This window comes from Chelonoidis abingdonii, chromosome 1 (genome assembly GCF_003597395.2).
Source record: "Chelonoidis abingdonii isolate Lonesome George chromosome 1, CheloAbing_2.0, whole genome shotgun sequence".
NCBI classification, from domain to species: Eukaryota; Metazoa; Chordata; order Testudines; family Testudinidae; genus Chelonoidis; species Chelonoidis abingdonii.
In genome coordinates, this window is record NC_133769.1 from 205,868,990 (window position 1) to 205,885,134 (window position 16,145).

Sequence of the window (16,145 nt, forward strand, 5' to 3'; positions counted from 1 at the left end):
AGGCCTTCCCAGCCTCAGTGATATTCAATACCATCTCTCCCTGGTGTAGCACTATATCACATCTGTTATTTAACTATTTTTCTCAGGTACTTTTCAAAAGGCATTAACATTAACAGCATAGGAGGGGGTGTATTACAGGGGTAATAGTGTAATGAAGGAGATGGCAGGGACAGAGGCAACAAGGTGCCTTTGGTATTTGTTCATTTAAAATCCAATTAGGGAGGGCTATACATGCTGAAGGATTTATCCAGAACACAGGCGCAGCCTGTAGCATAAACCCCAAAATCCAATCAATACCACATTCCCAAGCATGGGTCCCACAAATTTCTTCCTGCCAGTGTATAATTCTTTGTTTCTTCACCAGGATCAGTTCTTAATGTCCTTTCTAGTCAGGAATTCCTGGACTTTGGCAATGTCAGTGGAGTGAGTGTTCCTTCTTCTTCCCCGAAACAGTCGTGGTTCAGCATCCTACAGGGGAGAGGTTACCAGCACATCACCCTGTAATGGTTTTGCCTCTTCTAGAAAAATTTAAAAGCACAGTAGATCTGTCAGTGACACAAGGAGAGGTTACTAGCGACTTCACCTTGTCCTTTTTCCCTGCTGTCCAGAAGGCACAGTGGAGCTGGAAGGGGAAATAGGCTAACCATCAGTAGGAGAATTCTCCCGAGGTGGAGGAGTCTTTTTGCAGTGAGAATCATGGGTCCAAGCAGTCAGTCTTTGGCACTTCACAGTGGTGTTGATAGTCAGCAGGACTTAATAAGGGTCTTTTCAGCATGGAGCCAAAGCAGTCTTTTGTTGGTGGACCTTTAGATAGGTCCAGTCTCCTGGTTCCAAGGAGTGGCAGGGCTGCTAGGGTCTTTGGGTAGAACTTCCTTACGTGTGAGAAAAGAAACCTAACACATTTCATTAGTGCCTGGCAGTGTTTTGCAGATCTCATAGCTGCTTGGGCACATTCAAGCCCCGCCCCTTTTCTTGGTTGTCAGCCAAGTCTTAGCTGTGAGCAGTGTGCCCTTGAATGAGGCTAGTGTCTTATCTTTAGCCTGAGCTTGCTAGCTATTTTTTTCCCAGTTAATTCATTGTGTTCTTTTTCTCTTCCCTTCTTGGCTTCTTTTAACCTACAAGGAATCTTCACTCATACACCTTTTACCAACAATGAACACATAAACATTGCCATTATACTGTACATTAGTCTTATTATTTAGTGTATGCCACATATATCCTTCCACTAGAATAAATTTATTACAGAACTTTGGAGCAACAGGTCAGGACAAGCACACCCACTTTGAGGAGTTCACTCAATACAACCTCTAGTCCAATAGCTTCCCACCATCCCCAGCTCTCTGGCTAGAAATCTGAGATAGCCAGAAGGATCCCATGTACAATATGGGGAGTGGGTTAAGCGTTTCATGTCCTTGCTTCCAAAGTCTGTTGGTATGCAAGTTTTAATAACATTTTTTTAATTAACAATCTGGCCATGAATTTTTTTTTCTTACTTAAGCAAATGTGTTAGACTTTAGTATATCACATTGTCCTGATTTATCCAAACACTTTGTATTCAAGTTGAATAAAACAAAGTACCTGCATTTTAATGAAACCCTTCTTGTTTGATTTTAAATAGACTATCTTATGAAAATATTAAACACAACAATTTTGCCACAAGACAAACAACAAGACAGAACATAGAACACAAAACATAATTCCTATTGTGCCAGTAAATGCATGGTACGTTGAATGCTGTTCAGCTGGCATCAGTTTTCTCTGATTATCTGAAAGACAAAAAACAGAGGTCTTCCCTTCTTCGGCTTGACAGTAACAGTGGAGAGGGCAGCTCCAGAATCCAGAAGACAAGAATAAACAGTTCCTCTTTGACATTCCTTTCTGAACACCAGGTAAAGGCCATTTACTTAACATATAATCCAAAGGGCTATCTTTAGAGGGTATACCCAGAGACCCACCCATCTGTCTTCTGACACTCAAACAGAGAACTACACAGAGAGCAGAGGGAATTATGGTCTAAACCAGGATTTTCCACTTCTATTACACTGACCGCTACAGGGGACAGAAGGATCTCACTTCGACCTCAGAGCTTCATCGCACGCAATGGCTTCCACCCTGAGGATTTACAAATGAGAGGTTCAGTTCTGCCCACACACCTAACACCCAAATGTATACAGAGCAGAAAAACAACAGTAACCCGTTAAACAGAACAGAACCAGAATCAGATAGCGATCCAGAACCAGATAGCATTTCCTTATCCTATTAGGGCTCACCTTATCGGAGCATGAACCCCAGGGGCCGCGGTGAAGCGAGGAAGAGGGGCTAAACACCCCGGTGGCGCTGCTCCAAGTTCGCTGCAGCCATCCGGAGTCCAATGTCCGAGCTAGGAGAGTATCATCTGGGTCTCCAGAAACTGTTACCGAAATATCGGGTCTACCTAGCAGAGATCCAATAACAGCCTGACAGGGATAAGGAAAAGATACTTTATTCTGCAGAAGAAAGGAGAGTCTTGTACTTTGGTACAAAGACCCTGCCTTACGTAAATTTAACAAACCTTTTATACACATTCAGACAAAGACCCTTGCATGTTAACACTTGATTGGTAGGTGTCAAACCCCGTGCCTCTGTTACCTGGTTAGTACTGACTGGTTTGGAGCAAGATTTCCCTGCTTTGAGGCAGAAAGAAAAAGACAGTTCAAAAGTTCAGGCTACTGTGTCCGCGAGGCTTCTGCCTCCCCCTACTGGCCGCTTGTAAACTATTAACGGGGGGCAGCCGCTTGTAAGCTATTAAGGGGGGCCAACAGTAGCTTTCACAAAAAGATTGAAATTTGACAGAAGTGAGTGAAAGAAAAGAGAGCAAGCCCTGGAAGCACAGTCAGAATGTTGGCAGCAACAGTGGGATCTGGTTGCAGAGAAAAAGGGAAAAGAGCTTAAAACAGAAGCTTGGGAGGCGTGGAAGAGTCTGAGAAGGGGTGCACACAGAGAAGATATGCAGTCTCAGAGCTGCAGGTGAGGACCATATGTGCTTCAATTCTATGGTGCTGAGTAAACCATGGGGATAAAAGTGATTTCTCTATAACATTTTCTAAGAAATGTGGCCCTAGGAATTATGAATGATAATCATTTTCTCAATCTCATAATTTCTCCTTGAAGATTTTATATCTTAAATTTTATTTTTTTTTAAATCTCAGCTTTCTCTTTCTTTGAATCACCTGCTGTTCACTACAGTCCATAAGTGCTTATTACAAATTGGTAATTTAGGTGACCTTAATTATCATTTACCACCTTTACTGCCCTAGTGAAGACATTAAACAGGTAGTCTCAGGAAGAGGGAACACTGATAATAAAGTCTTGAGAACTACTGTACTGTTCACTCAATGGGAAGTACAATACATCACAGCAATTTGTATCAATTGAAACATTGAGAAGGCAAAGAGAAAACTGGTGAATGAATGAAGGGGATTAAATAAATGAGTGTCGCAAACACTAATACAGTATCTGTTTAACATTCACTGTGGATAGCACCAGTTTTTTCACCTTGCAACTGTGGAGAGCTGGTTCAAAGAATGTTTTAAACAGTAGCTGCTGTAAATAATACATTTGTGCCTGTACTGTACAGTTTTTAATGGTGGTTACAGAAGCACTGCACAGTTCAAACTGAACTTGTTTCTTTCAGAGCATGGGGCTATCATTAGTTGACCTATAGGTAGAGAGAGAGTAGTTTTAATCCTTGAGCCACTAATTACGTGGGAGCAGATACCCACACCAATGTTCTGCTTGGAGGAGGCTAAGGGGAGTCATCTCCCACACCCCCAGATTGTTCTGTTGAGGAATGGGGTTTGCCTCCACCTCTCCTTGGTCTGGCCTCCATAAACCATGGATCCCATGTGATATGCTAGAGACCAGGGGCCACTAGAGGCCACTCTGAACCTCCTGGCCCCACAGTCAATGTGTACATGCTTCAAGAGCTCAGAAAGGCACTATACTGCCCCCTTCTAGCTATCAAGGAGAAAGGTGCACATAGTACACCCTTGCCCTCCCCTTCCTACCTACCCCAATTCTCCCTCTCCCTATGTGCTCATCCCTACACAGTTAGAGTGCCCCACCTTGGATCTGGGTACAGGTAGAACTGGTGCAATAGAGGCAGCAAGGGAAGGTTCATGCTCAGAATGTCCCAACTACATCAGATTTCCCAGAGGATGGCATGCTCTAGAAAACTGTATGGACAGCAAATGCCTAAATGAAATCTTCTGCATAGCAGTGGGGACCCTGGACCTTGGACTTTTCATTTGATTTCTCCTTTGGGAGCAGAGTTCAGGAATGACTTTGCAATTCCTATAAAAGTGTGCAGGGAAAGGAAGCAGGTACTATAAGGGGCAAGAGGAATGTTAAAATGATGGGCTGGTTAGTAAAACCTATCTGCTTTCTTAGAAGGGGGCTCCTATTATCAGCGTCCCCTGTCTTTTAGAGATGTCAATGGAAGGGGAAAGAGGACCGGAAAAGAATAATCTCTGTTGTAATTCCTGGTGTCTTTGTGTAATAAATATTGAATAAGAGAAATTTAATAATAAAAAACAGTACAGGTTAAACAGCCTAAAAAATTCATTGGGCTGAAGCTCTGTCCTAATGAAATACAAGAGAGAAAAACTCTTTTAATCAAATATAACTTTAATAGGGATAACATGTCCCCTTAATAGCATTTTTCATTTAGTTTTTTATCAACTGTAGGATGTGCTTGGTTGTGACATATTAGTGTACTCCAACTAATTATGTTCCTTAACAGGCTGTCTAAACACAGGCATTTACAACACTGTATAACTGCTGAATATATCAAACCATGACTGGGCTTTGCTTTAATTATGAGATTGCAAAGCCTGAGTATTTTGGTCAAAGGTAGAAGACCCATTTTATGAATGTGAGCTCAAAACCCAGTATCTTCCAAGAATTCAATTAAAATCGCTGGTATTTTTAATAATGCTGAAGAGCAGGCCTGGCTGGCGAGAGGCAGAGCACAGCTATTTATGAAATAATATTTGGGAAGATTAAAACTGGATATTTAAGAAAGTCAGCAGAGAGAGACCACTAATTTGAAGCAGTTTGACAATGTGAAAACATCAGATGAATCCAAATGACACTTTAGCATATTATTGAAAGAAATTTCAGGATCTTAAAAAGAGACATACTGTACTTTATTTTCAAAACACACCATGATAAATACTTGTCAACATCTAACATAAGCTGGTTGATCTTTTAGGGTCTAAAGCTGGAGTTTGTTTTTGACATGCTTTTAAAGGGTATATTTTTGCCAGGTTTGCCAGGAGGGTTCATCCAGTCAGGCTTCAGAGAAAAGTCCTATTCAGAAGAGGATTCTGGACAAAGGGCTTTCATTTAACTTGTACAGAAAAAAGACAATGAATTAAAAATGTAAATGGAGTAGAATCTTGCTAATCTGCATGTTATGCTGCACCCCCATAAACGTGCAGTCTTTGCCTATTTCTCAGCAAAAAATGTAATGGCAAGATGTTGTTGTGTGGTCTTACTATTAAGATTTGTGATTTTTACAACATTTATTACACTAAATTTACCAGTATAGTCTTCTGAATTAACATAAATAAGCAAACTAAATGACTGTTGTCAAAATAAATGAACAAAGTATATTATGTGATGCATTGTTTGCTTATTTCTTGTCTTTGTTCACTTATTCATTAATTTGCGAATGATGATAATTCACAATTCATCTGCCAGCTACTACTGTGAATTAGTAAGATTCTACTGTACTTCTTACATTTGTGTATTGCACTAGTACACAGTGTGTCAGATAATGTGTGTTCAGTTGTTGGATATACATCGATATTTGTTGTTGTTTGTCATGTTGATAAAATTGAGGGTTATGCATGTCATTAGAACCTCGAGATGAAAGTAAAAGTTTAGAATGATCTGTGTATATTTTGGGCATACTTAAAAAAATACTCATGAAACTGGGACTAATCTTATGATTTGTGATGTTTAAGAGAGAGTCTGGCTGCGAGTTGCCTTCACATTTTCAGCGATAGAATTTAAGTAGTGAATTTCTCCCCTTTCCAGTCCCAGTTATCAAAGTGGGGAGGGATTTTACAGGAGTGTGGGTTTTTTCCTTCTCTGGTCCAGTCACAGTGTATACACTCAAATTGTTGAGTGAATATATATCTATAAAAAATTGTGGCTCCAAGCAATCATTTGCACTGCTTGTGTTTAAGACCAGCTGCATGGGTAACATGATTGCATAGATGCCTGACAACTAAGATCCGTATTCATTAGTTTACATCACCTACTTCCTTTTGAAGCATGTTTGCGTGATTGATAGTCTACATATTTTTGATCTGATTTCTCAGTACAGTAGTACATTTGGGCAAACCTAAGGACACTTTACTGCAGTATGGATACTGAAATTCCTTCTACATTTTGAAAGCTATACTCTTCTCTTGATTTACCACTGTACCATCCATTGACACTAACAGGAACTGATAGAATAAATTAAGGCTCTGATCCAACCAAGCACTGAAACACATGCTTAACTGTAAGCAAGAGAATAGTCCCATTGACTTCTTAAGCACATGTTTAAGTGCGTGGTTGGACTGGGGCTTAAAAGAACCAACCCCTTTGTGTCATCATCTTCTAGTACCATGTATTGTATCATACAGCACGTCATACTATAAACAAAAGGCTCTAAAATCTTTACTTGGTAAAGCTGATGGATAGTTCAGGCATATATTTGGTAGCAGGCGTTATGCTAGCACTCAGTGTAGTCAAGCTTACACAAAAACTTTTGATCATAACCATTCTGCTCATAACTTCACAAACTCTCAGGGTGGAACTGCTCTGCGTGGCAAACAGCTGGGTTGCCTGCACTTGATTACAGGGTAGATAATTTTTCTTGCTGTGAGGAATTTTCATGCTACTTTAGGCTGGAAATCACTTTAAGCCAGATGAAGCTGCCTCCTCCTTTTGTGGAAAGTTATTGCAGGTTCAGAACTCCACGCTTAATTTTTACGTGTTAATTTCCTTCCCGTCACAGGGCCTGCTGAATTCCCAGAAAGAGTTGGGGAAGAGAGATAAGGGAAATATGGCAACTGAATCACCTCTAATAGGGATGCAAGATAGATTAAAAAAAAGATTAGTCTGTATCAGCTGGGACTTATCGATCCAAACTCATTGCTAGATGATTAAATAAATGCAAAGAATATGAACTGTGACCCCAAACTTCTACTTCCTGGAGCAGTCAATAAATGAATTTTAAATTCCAAAACAAGAGCTGAGATTCCCCTTCCTCACACTGCTATGTAATGTACTGCACACCAGTTTGTTGTTCCTCTCCATCCCAGTAATGGCTGCATTTCAGTCCTTCCACATGCATGCAGTTGTAAAACACTTTGGAACTTTGCAACAAAAATATGAGATATTCTCACTTCTCTAATGGATATTCTAGCCACAACATCTCCTGGTAGGTCTCCAACACTCTGTCAGCCTTACTGTCTCTTGAGTCCAACAATGGCGTACTCCCAAGGAGAAAAATCAAATTTCAAGTATCAGGTCCCTCTGGAGAATGTTATCCCTCCATCTCCTTTAATGAAACCAAGTGCCACATCAGTGGTGTGTTAAATCAAGCCACCACTTAAACTGCCAGGCTGTTGCAGTAAACCACTAAAGAAAAGAACTGATTCAAATGGGTGAAATAGGTATGTGGAACAGCACACCACAGTATATATAAAGAATAGCAGAAGAAGCTGTGATGCTCCCGAGCAACTCAAATGCAGAGAAGCCCTGTTGATCACAATATTGCTGAAAATCTCACCAGTATTTAGTCTAGAAACGAATTTCTGAAGTGAAATCTTTGTGTGATGAGTCAACGTTCAGGTTGCTGATGTGCTCTGTGGCAAGGGGACTGGTTAGGGTGACCAGATAGCAAGTGAGAAAAATCGAGATGGGGGCAGGGTGGTAATAGGGTCCTATATATGACAAAGCCCCTAATATTGAGACAGTCCCAATAATATTGGGATGTCTGGGGAATTTCAGAGATCAAGAGATATACTGAGTGCTTACCTGAGATTTTCAAAGTCACAAAGAGTAGTTAGATGCCAAACTCTCAAGAATTTTCAATGAGATTTGGACACCTGTTACCTGTGCCTTTGAAAATCTCCCTCTTAAAATTTACATTTAACCTCCAATTTAAATTTAAAAATGGTCAAAGTGAAAGATGGTCAAATCTTTGCACTCCGAAATTTATTAAGGTCCTAAGGTTTCTTGATCAGATGACTGCCACCACTCTCTGTAATGGCCGGGAGAAGGGCTTTTTAAAACTTAGTTTGAACTATACATCACTTTCTGTCCAGGGCCAATCCAAACACATTAATGAAAAAACATTTAGTGTTAGATCATCCTCAGATTTATGTATTAAGTGGAAAAATAATAGAAAACTAATGTGAACATATACATGATTGTTTTCCCCAAATACTCAAGTTGGACACAGCCCAGGGGTTCAGAACTGGCCAATGGGAGACTAACTTACACTGTTTGCTAAATCAGCAGAGTCTGAGCTGCGAATTTAGGCAATACACAAATACTACACAAACAAAGCAAAGAAAATATCATTTACTGAATCAATAAAGGAGACATATGTCTTCTTGTAAAAACAAAATAATGTGCAGAACATTAAATCATGTGCTGTTGGTGACTCACAGAGAGTAATATTGTGATTCGTTGACCTGGATTTTGTTATTGTTAGACTGCAGTATCCAATTTCTTTTAAGTGCCTGTCTAACTGTAAGTGCTGTATTGCTCTGTGCACAGTGCTTGTGTTACTGATAAGAAAGAGAGATTAAGACAAAAGAACATAGAGACCACAATTCAAATGTATGTCCCTCAGCTGTGTGAGCAAATCCTGTATTTGGGGGCTCAAACCTATACCTAAAACTGGTATTTTGGGTAAGCACCTCAGGAGCCCAAGTTTAAAACTGGGCTTACATGATCATTTTTGTGTTGTGTCTATATAATTATGTGTATACAGTGTCTCTATTTTAAAAAGTCAGCATTTATCAACCGTTACCACATGGCAGAATTCTAAATATAAAGAAATCATCATCTTCAGTGATCCCTTGATCCGAAGATGATCTCTAACATGTATTTACATAATGGTCCTGAGATGACTCAGGAGTCTGATCCTGGAACCTCAGATCCACCAGCAGTAGGTACAGACATTTCCTGGTGGGTCAGTTGCTGCTGGGAGAAAGTTTGTTCTTTTTCCTTCCTTCTCTCTCTTTTTTTTCAACTTTGATGGCAAGGCGCTTCTCTTCAAAGTGGGCCAATGTCTGATGGAAGATGTGGGACCATTGAGGTAGGTTAATAACGTACGCCTCCCAGCTTGTGATGTCCACATCAGTTTTCTTGAGATATGCTTTCAGTGTGTCTTTGTAGTGTTTCCTTTGACCACCATGGGATCTCTGACCATGGGTGGGCTGAGAGTAGAGGACAGGTTTTGGGAGGTGAGAGTCTGGCACCCACACACAATATCCAGCCCAGTGGAGTTTGTGCACGAGAATCGTTGCTTCTAAGTATGCCTTATGAGGTATCATTCTAAAAGTCTTGATCTGATAGACATTAATATCTCATTGGATTGTATGTGCTATCGTTGTATGTGAAGTTATCAGTTTGGCTATGTATGTGTTACTGAAACATGTGAAATTGAAAACACCCACAAGCAGCCTTTCAGGTACAACAGTAAAAAGGCCAAACAATGTTAATGGCTTATTGAGGAAATGCACACAAGCACAAGGATTTCCCCAGGAACTATGTACAATAGAATCGTCTCAGAGATAGCACTACACAGTCACAGCAAAAGAGCTTTCCTTCAAGTAGGAAGAAGACATAAAAGAGGGACAATGACATCATGTACCTCACTCTCTGTACAACAACACACCTGGAAACACCTGAGGGGCAAGGACTGAACTGTGGAAAGTGATGGTCTCAGGCTAGAGGGATTTTTAGCCTGTGTATGAAAACCTGGGAAAGGCAAGGTAGATTGTGCCTTAAGAATCTGCCAGCTTGTTTATGACTCAGGGTGAGAATTTGTTAATTCATATCCTACATGTATAATGTGTTAAGCTCAGTTTGCAGTTTTGTTTATTTACTAAGGTTATCTGCTTTGGTCTGTTTGCTATCAGTTATAATCACTTAAAATCTATCTTTTGTAGTTAATAAACTTATTTTGTTTTTGTTTTGTCTAAAACCAGTGTGTGGAAATGATAACTTGGGGCAGAAAGTTGTGGCATATATCTCTTCACATTGAGTGTGGGGGGTGAATTTTATGAGTTTATGCTGTACAGTTCCCTGTGCAGAGCTGATCTTAGCATCTGTGTGTGAAGCTGCAGCTGGGTATGTCTCTATCTATGTGTATGTTGGTGAAAGAGAGAGATTGGAGAGTTTGGCAACTTATCACAGCAGCACAGTGTGAAAGGGAGCATTGGCTGGTGGGTCAGGCGGGCTCAGTGGTACCCCAGTCCCAGGTGGCACCCTAAAGAGAGGTGGGACCCGTCACAGGATCTTCAGGAGGCATCATTGGTGATATCTCTCCAGACTCTTGACGTGCTTTCAATAGATCACCCAGGTTCCACATCTTTAAAGGAATGTATAAATAATAATTGTCTTATAGACCTGAATCTTGGTATCCCGCCATAGGTCACGGTCCATGAAAAATGCGTCGGAGCAATTTCCCAAAGGAAGCACTTGTGCACTGGATCCTGTGCTGGATCTCTCTGTCAATTTTTGTATTTTGAGAAAGTTGGCTACTGAGGTAGCAGAAGTGCTTGACTTTCTCCAGTCTGTCCTGCGATGGTGATTTGTGGTTGGTCATATGCAAGGCCTAAAGCAGGCTGATGGAACATTTTAGTCTTCTCAATATTGAGTGAGAATCCTAGGCTTCGGTAAGCTTGTGCAAAAAAATCCAGTGTGGACTGAAGGTCATTCTCAGTTTGCGTTAGAATGGCCCAGTCATCAGCATGCTGAAGATCAGTAATGAATGCTCTAAGGACTTTAGACTTTGAACGGAGACATCAAAGATTGAAAAGCTGCAAATCCATTCTGTATTGAATGTCAACTCCACTGGGGAGGTGGCGGACCAAAATGACAGTGTTGGCACAATAATGCATCCTTGCTTAACCCCAATTATGATGACAAAAGGGTCCATTTCCAGACCATTATAGAGAATAGTAGTAGCCATCTGATCAAGAAGCCTTAGGACCTTAATACATTTTGGAGTGCAGCCAAATCTGGCCAGCACCTTCCACAGGGCTTCACAATTGATGCAGTCGAAGGCCTTTGTCAAATCAATGAAGGCCATGTACAGGTCCTGATTTTGCTCCCGAGACAATGAATAATGTTACAGATATTATTGTTGCCCTAAAACACGGGTTGGCAACCTCTCAGAAGTGGTGTGCCGAGTCTTCATTTATTCACTCTAATTTAAGATTTCGCATGCCAGTAATACATTTTAACGTTTTTAGAAAGTCTTTCTATAAGTCTATATTGTAAACTAAACTATTGTTGTATGTAAAGTAAATATGGTTTTTAAAATGTTTAAAAAGCTTCATTTAAAAAATTGAAATGCAGAGCCCCCTGGACCAGTGTCCAGATCCCAGGCAGTGTGAGTGCCACTGAAAATCAGCTCGCATGCCGCCTTTGGCACACATGCCATAGGTTGCCTACTCCTGCCCTAAAAATTACTTTAGTTTTCTTTATCCAGGGACCCACACCAGCAACTATCCTTTAGGATCTCATCCATTTTTACCTTCTCACCAGGAATCAATAGTCTTTAAGTGTATTGTGGGTGTAGTAATAGACATTAGATTTAAATAAAGACTCAGCTGATACTTTCACCAAGCGGTAGGTCTACTCAGAATTCTCAGACACACCACACTCCAAACACAGGTCTAGCTTCCATCCAGTCCTACCTGAACATCATGACATTTACTTGTCTGGGTAATTAAAGGGTTATGTATTCTAGTTTGTCATTAAAGCAGAATCCAAGCCCTTTTCACAGAGGATTCCACACATCACATTGCAGTGATTTTGGAAGTGGATCATTAGATTCCTGGACAATAAAAAGTGCCTAAATTTAATCCAGGCCAGTCATGAAGCTATAAATGTATGTATGTCTCAAGTTTGTTAATGGCAGTAAATCTGACCAGATATCCCTGGGTACTTCTCATCTATACACAAAGAACTAAGTAAAAATGGACTGTTTGATGTTCATAAAAGTGCTTTGGATGTTTTATAGCCAAACAAATTACTGTATCTGAAAAAGCAGCAAGCTCTGTTCAGACCAAGTATTTTCCCATCGGCACTTATCAACAGTGTCATAGAATGAAGAAGAACCACTTCCCACCTTCATGGAAACAGAAGGAGACAAGAGCAAAGAAGACTTTTCCTTCCATAGTTGTTGTGGAGAGAAAAGTAGGGAGCATTGGTGGGCTGTTACATCTAACTATGTTTAAAAGGGACTTTGATCTACAGTACCTCAACGTTGGGCAGAAGGCTTGGTGCAAACCTCAAATATATCTTCAATATTTCAGCCATCATCAATGCTGATCCTTGATAAACAAGTTTAAGCAGTATGTAAAGAGCAGTATAGCAAAGTATCTGTGTATGTAGTCTACCCGTCATCTGTTTACTGCCCATACATCAGTATCTGATATAAAGTACTGTGAATTTGTTCTCTTCTGGATCCTTCCCTAGCCCATATTAAGTAAGGAAATTGGTATGTGGAACGTTTTGCAGATTGATCAGCTTTAGTATATATATTGCTTTGCTTCTCTGGCCCTACTGATGTTTCCCCTTGTATTCTATAACTATAGAGCAGTGGTTACCAATCTTTAACAACGCGCGAACGCCTTTCACTAAAATGTCAAGTCTCGCAAACCCCCTCCTAAAAATGAATATTTCCAGGGATTTTCTCCCTTACCTGAGTATAAATTATAAAAGCAGTGATCTTGGAAATATTACATTTATTTTTATGACATGCTTATTACAGACTATTTATTATTTATTTATCATTACAGTATTAATTTTCTTACATTATGAAAACGGCAACACTTCCAAGATTTCACTTTTGTAGCTTGTATCACTTTAATTAAGCCTGTTATTATAAGACAAGGCTCCTATGTTTCATCACAGAATATCAGATGTGAAACAGCATGAAGGTATTTAAGAAGCCAACTCAGAGTTCCTCCTACGCAAGCACTCAGGGCTTGAGCAGTCCAAGCAAACAACACACATTACAACAAAGCTTAAACTTGTTTTTCATAATAATTTAAAAAACAATACTAGCTACCTATTTAACTTTAAAAACAGCAAAAAAAATCCACCTCCCTTTCCATTTCCTATAAGGAGTCTTGAAGTTTAAATCTCCTCAGTGTGATAGATATGCTTGCTTTGATCTGCTTAGCTCTTGGAAGTCACCAGGGCTCTGTGCTGCTGGCTCTGTGCTGCCTGGGGTCCCTAGGGACAGCTCTGTCCACCATTTGGGATTTTTTCCCCCGAGAACCCCCTGTAACATTTCATGAGCCCCCAGGGGTTCACAAATTCCAGTTTGGGAGCCACTGCTATAGAGCAAGCAACCATTTTTTTAATGTTTGATCTCTACAGTTCTTATGAAGAAGAATGAGCAAAAGATGTCCAATGCCTGGAGGAGCAATTTTGCACCATGACAAGTGTTAGCCAGATGCACTACTCTGCCCTGCAGTGACTAGGAGGCACTAGCAGATTCTTCTCTTTCTGGTATCAACTGCTTGTAGATTATATTTATTCATGCATGTAATATTTTGGGAAGTGAAATATATAATGAGACATTAGAACAAAAGTCAGGGAACAAGAGGGATCTTTATTTCTAACTTCATACATCTACTGACTGCCACTTGCTCTCCCTGTTAGCCCAACTTTCATTTCTTTTTTTGGAAGGCACAAATTAACCTGTTCTAAAATGTGCTCAACATCTGCAGCCCTTATTGACTTCAATGAGCTTTTGAAAATCAAGCCAAAAATCTACTCCTGATATGTAAATAGGGGATATATTGTATATTCTCATCCAGTGATCTGTATGAGTGATATGTTTACTAACAACCCATTGTTGCACTCTACATTGAAAAATATGCCCTTGAATGTTTGTTCCAATTATGTGTATTGTTAAAACTTGGCGGAAAGAGATGGCAAAGCCTTAACTATTTTGGATTATTTCTAAGAGGTCTATGATAACGGTGACCATAAATTCCCTTCTGTTTGTACATACATGAGTCAGACAGTATATCTTTCTTCCACAGAACAAGACTACAATGATTAATCTTGATTTGATATCTGATGCTCATATTTGAAAGCAGCAGACTCTACAAGGCTATCATTATAGGCAGATGAGTCACATTCCGTCTTGAATTTTTTGGCTAATCCTGTTGCTCTGGGTAACATCTACAGTAAGCTTTTCATATAATGATAACACTTATATGGTGTTTAACAAGTTCAAAATGCTGTACAAATATCAGCCAATTAATCCTCACAACAGCTAAGTGAGGTGAGTATGGATGTATTAACACCAAAGGGTTAAAGTAAAGGAGCGTGGGAGGGAAGGAAAGCACAGCTCTGCCTCTTCAGCTAAAAGATATGGGTAACTCCCTTTCCTCTCTCTGCCTTATATAAGAAATGCTCCTTCACAGCTCCCCTTCCTCTTTGATTGGTGCAGTGAAGGTTCCCGCTCCTATTTCAGTCTAATTTAACCTCTGATTATCCCTGTTTTACAGATGGAGAAACCAACTGAGAGATTAAGTGAATTGCACATGGCCACACAGTGAATGAATGGCACCACCAGGATTAGAACTCACAACTCCCATCCCTGTTCTCATTCCATTGCACACTTCTAAGTGTGCAGGTGGCTAAAGTGTAGGCACCAAGTGTGCCTTGCTCTGGATTAGCAGCAATGAATGCACCGTCTTGGGCCTCCATTACATCCTCTGTATCAAGAAATGGTAAACACATTTATGCTGATCAAAATATATTTAAAGAATAAGTCCACACTGGCCTTTTTAAATGTAGATGATTACTTTAAAGCAAGTTTTGGATTTTATGTACAAAAAATTACTTGACTTTGCTTACAAACAAGGACTTCTGTGGATATACATTGTGTCCATTTAATTTTCAAAAGCAAGCTTCTTAGTTCTATAAATATAAACTGTCCACAATAATGGATTCCTACTGTGGCTCTCAGTGGTTAACTTTTGGACCCAAATATAAAAAGGCCAGGTTTTATGCTTTCATCATAGAAATTTAACTGCCTTTCTACTTCTCATGATCCAGGCTGTGTGCTAACATCTACCCTTTCTCCACTGCTTGAAGTATTTCCTGGTGGCTAATGCATGGGCATACAGTATAAATGTGGGGAAGGTAGAATACTGGCTGGAGTACTCACATGGAGTGAAATTCACCCCAGTTTGGAGAGCCAGTAGAAGACTTATGCAACAGTTAAATCACATGTGAGCCATCAAAATAGGGCCTTGTGATGCTAGCAATTACTGACATCGATTGGCTTTGGATCAGGCTTTATAGCTTCAACCTAGCATAGTGCTTAAACTCATGCTTAGTTTTTAAGAACATAAGTAGACCCATTGGTTTGAATATGATAACTAAGATGTTTAAAGTTAAGCATGTGCTTAAGTGCTTTGATGGAGCAGGTTCTGTATTAGACACAGCACAACAAGGGATGACAGTAAGGAAGCAAGTAGTATGGGAATAAAAGAATTAGAGCAGGGAGAGAGTTGAGCCTATTACTACCCATGTATGCATGCTGTCAGTTCCTTTATTTTGATTTTAATATATTATATCATTGTGGGCAGTGACCAGACTGAAGCTCAGTCATGGAAAACCAACCCAAAACAGTAATATTTGAAGAGAGTGGGAAGCGCTATGCATGGTGCACCAGATCAGGTGAATGCACTAAATTGCTAGGAAAAGGTTTGAGGTATAACTATGCAATATATTGAAGGTATCCATACACTAGATGCTATCCCTGTATAATACATACAGTCTGTTACAAATAATCAGTTGCCTATCATAAGACCATATCACCCACAACTACC

The 16,145-nt window shown here is 40.0% G+C and overlaps 1 long non-coding RNA gene across 1 annotated transcript; it reads right to left on the bottom strand.

The window, feature by feature from the left end:
• Window positions 1-268: 268 nt before the first annotated feature.
• LOC142046285 (uncharacterized) lies at window positions 269-987 on the bottom strand. The gene is made up of 2 exons (XR_012655150.1): window positions 584-987; window positions 269-468 (listed from the first exon to the last, which is right to left on the bottom strand). It is a non-coding gene; the product is annotated as an uncharacterized LOC142046285 (long non-coding RNA).
• Window positions 988-16,145: the final 15,158 nt, after the last annotated feature.